Source organism: Gymnoscopelus braueri (genome assembly GCF_963280865.1).
Source record: "Gymnoscopelus braueri genome assembly, chromosome: 5".
NCBI classification, from domain to species: Eukaryota; Metazoa; Chordata; class Actinopteri; order Myctophiformes; family Myctophidae; genus Gymnoscopelus; species Gymnoscopelus braueri.
In genome coordinates, this window is record NC_137606.1 from 47,207,867 (window position 1) to 47,213,866 (window position 6,000).

Sequence of the window (6,000 nt, forward strand, 5' to 3'; positions counted from 1 at the left end):
TACGTGTGCGTCTCTGCATTGTTTTTTTCTTTCTTTTGTTCTGTTTTATTTTGTTGTTTCCTTTGTAAAGCACTTTGTAACCCAGTTTTGAGAGGTGCTATATAAATAAAGTTTCATTATTATTAACATTTGTCTTTTAAATGTAGTGGAGTGAAAGTCATAAGCATCCAAAAATACAAATACTCAAGGAAAGTACACATAAAAAAAGTACAGCACTCAAGTAAATGTACTTAATAACTGTCCACCACTGCATTCTAGAGTGTAAACATGGACCCATGAGGATCTATATGGGTCAATTCTTACACTCAGAAGTTAAATTACTGCCTTTCTCTTCCTGAAAAGCTAGCACGTTGAAATAGAAGCCATTGTACTTGCATCAAAACAAAGTTTGAAATCTTGTCTGAAATGAGCAAACCTGCCTACTGATGATGTCATTTTTTGGCAGGTTTCTGAACTGTCCACCGCATTCCTCTGAGACACAGAGCAAGTAGACCGAAATTATGCCATCTAAATGAGCATTAGTGAAGACCAATTTTCATTTTGTTTTCTTTATTATAGCTCGAGTCATGAATCATGATGCTCTTGTTTGTTGTCTAGCATGAGGATACAATTAATTTCAGCTGTTCCGTGATTTTGCATTTTACTTTGTCAATTACTAGTGTCTTGATGCTCTTGGAAAATTGTCATCAGTGCAGATTTCTCCCCCTCACTCTCCCCCTCACTTGAAGCACAGAGGCAATGAACCCCCTCAACTTCCTGTCAGAATGACGTCAGCTGGTACGGATGGGAACATTGACTTCTGCCCCCCTGACCCTCAGCACAGGAATCCATTAGGGATGCGTTCTGAGCCCCCTTCTGTACTCCCTGTACATCTGCGACTGCGTGGCCATGTTCTGTTCCAACCACATGGTCAAGTTTGCAGACGACACCACAGTGATAGGCTTGATCACAACGATGATGAGACAGCCTACAGTATGCTGTGCACTTCTGTTGCCGTGTCGAGCATTTCTTTGTGTCTGTCCGTACGACCGGGACCGGCTTGGAGTGGCAGGCGGTCCTTGCTCGGAGTTCGCGCCAACCTTTTTATAAACCCGCTCCCCGCTACACAAAAAGTCGCACCACGACGCTCCGATCACATGCTCTGGTGCAGACAGAGTGGGTGGTGAAGAAGACACAACCACGCCTCTACTTTCTCAGACAACTGAACAAAGTTGGCAGAGGTCCCAAAGTCCTAAGGGCTTTCTATAGACGCACCACCAGAGCATGGTTGCTTCACTGCCTGTTATGGCAACTGTACCGACCTCAACAGCAAGGCAATACAAAGGGTTGTGCGGACAGCCGAACGTACCCGGCTCGGTCACCTCTGGTTTTGTACTGAGTATTAGGTACAACCAGGAGCGACTGGTCAGCCCATCTCAGGGCTCTGGTTGGGATGTATGGCTGAATGAGATCAGATAAATATGGAGGGGCCAACCCATTTTGGGCTTTAAAACCTAACAATAAAATCTTGAAATCAATTCTAAAACAGACGGGGAGCTAGTGGAGTTAATAAATATTCAAAGTCAATAAAAGACGAATTACTTATATTACACTGGTCAGATGACATACATATTTTGAAAGTGTGAGTTATTTTCTGATAAAACCCTTTGCATACTTTTTCGTTGCATTAAAGGCTGCCCCACAGTTTATGAACCTCTCTGCATGAATGTACTGTACTTCTGGAAAACGGTTCAATGACCTGTGTCCATCATTTCCAAAACAGGAAAGAATTAACAGTGTGCAGTTACAGATTTGGGGTGGTGTTCAGTGTGGACAGTATTGTGGAGGATCTAAGGCCACTGGACATGACTGGATGCATTGTATGAAGAGAATAAAGTCATGAGCCAGTTTATGAATGACAGCAGTGTGGGGCGATGCGAGACTCTCACTCTGGCATTCACACTGAATAGACTTTGGGGAACCAACATAGTATCTCTCTGACCAAAACACACAGCTATAGTTCCATGCATTCCTTCCTCTTTCAAATAACTGGATAACACTGTCTTAATTGTGTCCTAAAACATTTCCTTCTCGGCCCGTACGGTTGGCATAACCGTCTGGGCACCTACAGTAGGCTGGTAATCCAGCCTGACAGCTTGTCGAGGGTTCGACATTACTGACACATTCTTCACTGCCTATTCTCTGATAACCTTTGTGTCTCTATCTTGGTGAAGAATGCCACCCTGCTATTTAATGTCTCTCTAAAGCCTTTCAACTCACCATGTGCCACATGTGTTGCACGCCCACGGAAAAACAAAGACTGTCCATTAGCTTAATTGATAATGAAGTGAATAGTGGAGCAGTACATTGATGCTAAACTGGGATATCTTCCGTCAGCAGCAGATTCCAGTTTACGAATATAAATGTACATGCAATGAGAACCTCTAGTGAGTCGATATGCTCTGCCTGCAGGTCCGGAAACAGCCTTTAAATCTGTCTCCAAGTCTCCAATTCTGTTTTCTAATTTCTAATGCTTAAAAAGGTCATAAACACAGTCAAATTTTGAGTTTGGTTGTTAAAAGCCATGCCGTCTCCAAGGCCTTAACAATCTCTAATTTTTTATTCAAGCATTATGCTGTATTATATTTAATTGTAATTGGTATTACAATTTGAATTAGCTGCACAAATCAAAAATAACAAATAACAGGGTCCATGCACAATCTAAAGTCCATTATGTATTGAATTATGCAGCACAACAAAATGTAAATTACAATTACTGTAATAAACAAACTAACCTTTTAGTTATTATATAAAAGACCAGGCGTGTCACCTACTGTACTTTGGAAAGATGCTAGTTGTCTATGCCAATATGCTGTTCATTACTGTTTAACTGTAGTGTTATTTAGATTTGTTGTTTAGATTTGTTGCTTGACCACAAAGATTAAGAAAGTTAATTCAGTTTTTTTTAAGACAGATGCTAGGTTTAACACTAAATTGTTTTCTTTGCACTCAATGTGACCATTGACCTTGTCATTTGTTTACTGTAGTTCATGACACTTACTCTGATCTTGCCCTTGTAAGTCATTCTGGATTAGAATGTTCATTAAATGCCTAAAATGTAATTGCAATGCATAGTGGGAAAAAGGACCAGGTCAGGTCAGATCTCTCTCTCTCTCTCTTTCTCTCTCTCTCAGGTGAGATCTCTCTCTCTCTCTCTCTCTCTCTCTCTCTCTCTCTCTCTCTCTCTCTCTCTCTCTCTCTCTCTCTCTCTCTCTCTCTCTCTCTCTCTCTCTCTCTCTCTCTCTCTCTCTCTCTCTCTCTCTCTCTCTCTCTCTCTCTCTCTCCATTCTTCTCTGTGTCTGTGCATGTCTCCCTGCCTATCTCTGTCTCCTTAGCTCTCTGTCACTGTGCAGCCACACGCTTGACCTTAACAACCCTAAACCGTCCCCAATCGGACAGAATTAAACCCTGTTGTATGCCAAATAACCCCATGGCTATACGCCCGGTAGCAATTCAAACCCTCAGTCCCTCACTCTGTTCCAAACTGGCAGCCCACCTCCTTTCCTCCAACTGTGACATTTTCTCTCTCCCAAGCCAAAAAAAAAGTTAAACTACAAAATATCTTTCTCTTGCTAATAAAGTACCATTATTGGCATATTGTAGCATCTGTTTGACCCTCTCTCAGTGCAAACTTGGCAACCCCCCTCGTATCACAATAGCTAAACATAGCCTCCGCCGCTATAATATTAGTTCACCCTAAATGGAACCCAGTTTCCCCTCCCAATATACATACTCATACCAATCCAACCTGGCAACCTCGCCCTACATTGTGTTAATAAGGCATGCCACCCCTTTCCCTTGCCAAACAACCCCCCTTTGAGATCGACAGCCTGAAGGGTATAGATGCCAGAGTCTCTCTCTCTCTCTCTCTCTCTATCTCTGTGTAGACAGAGAGCCAGGGGTCGTCAAGGGTTTGGGGTCGCAGGGGTTAAGGGGTCACTCACATCTTGAATTTATATAGCGCCTTTCTGAAACCCAAGGATGCTTTAAAGTACACAAAATAAACAAATTCATTGCCAAAAGCCTGAGTAAATAAGTGTCTCTTCAGTGCGGATTTGAAAAAGTCCAGTGTTGGCGTCTGGCGAATCCCCATGGGGAGAGAGTTCCAGAGGGCAGGGGCTGCCAATTTGAAAGCTCTATCGCCAAGGGTCCACTTATTGCTGTGAGGGGGTGGTGAGGAGCCCCAAGTCAGAGGACCTCAGGTTCCGCGCTGGGGAGTAATCCTGGAGGAGGTTGACATGTGGACTGAACATGAGGACAAGGCTGTTTGATAAGAGAAAGTGATGTTCTTGTTGTCTGTCAGGGTCCTACAGAATCTAACCTTGTGCACTGTAAGTAAGTAAGTAGCTCAGCAGATACCGACAGTTATCCACTCCGACTCCGAGTGTCTTTATCATCTGAGCAACAAGGGCATCTATCTGCTTTACAAGCTGATAGTCCTCTGGGAGATGGATTGCTGATGTGGAATGCCACACCCATCAACAGCTCCCAGTAGCCTACTTACCATACGACTTTCACTGACTAAGTATGTATAACTGGCAGCTGAGAGATGATTGATAGCTAAACACGGAAGGTTTTTTTGTTTTTCACAAAGACAACATCAACATACATACACACACACACACACATAATGACATCCCACAACTACGGCCGTCCAAGCTTGGAACATGGGACGGGGGGGGGGGGGGGGGGGGGGGGGGGGGGGTTTGTCATGGGGGGGCTCACATATCAACAAATTGTCAACAGTCAACACTATAAATCTACTGTCACCAGTATGAATAATACAGTACAAATACATTATCCTATAAACATATTATGAACACTGAATAAAAACGGTACTCCATATACTATACTGTATATTTGTCTGTCATTATACTGTATATTTGTATTATACGGTATATTTGTCTATCATTAAATGTTTCGATGAATCGAGTAGGCTACGAAGGACCCCAATGTAAACAAGCCATAGTGCTTTCTTGGGTTTAAAATCCTCTTAACAGACCTTGTATTGAACTGTACTTCCCTGTGCTTGTCTTTTGCAAACTGTTAATAAAGTATTCATTCAATCAATCAATCAATCAATCAATCAATCAATCAATCAATCAATCAATCAATCAATCAATCAATCAATCAATCAATCAATCAATCAATCAATCAATCAATCAATCCATCTGCAAGTAGCCTACTTAACCCTTGCATTGTGTTAGAAAACTGCATCCACTTGTGGTGTTAGCGGGTCAAATTTGACCCGTGATTTAAATCAGCCCAAAATACTCCAAAAATAAGTATTTTCATATTTTTTTTTCTCCCACCTCATAGCTGACTTGTAATGCATTCATATCCATGTAAACACTTTTTAAAATATTATGTTGGGTTAGGACTAGGGTTTCATCTTTCAATATATCTCGTTTTCTATTATAAAAATGTTAAAATTCACTCATTAAATTTCCTATAATGAAGGCAATGGATAATGATGTTATCTAGCTATAATAGAATAATTAAGAATAATAATTAGAACACATTTCCAAAATAAAAAAATAAAAAAAATACTTGTTTTCGTTTTTTAACTTTAATTTTTTTTTTTAAATTATTAAAAATAGTGACACTAGTGGTGTTAGGGTCCGAAATGACCCGTATACCATAGAAGGTAAAAAGTAATTTATTTTTCATAAACTCAAACTTTATTTTACTCCTGATAGCAAATGCTAATTGAGGACAAGTCTCTCTCACTCTCAAACATGTAAACATTGAATATTGAAATCTATTCAAACTTGAAAACGGGTCAAAAAAGACCCTAACACAATGGAAGGGTTAAGCCAATAAAACAATTAAACTAGCAGACGGTTGCAAAAAACTAACAATGTAACTAATAATGCAGCATTCCATGTAATTGTCACAGCATGGCTTACGTGTTATATCCTTCACACACATGTCAGGGTGATAGATAGACAGTAGGCTACT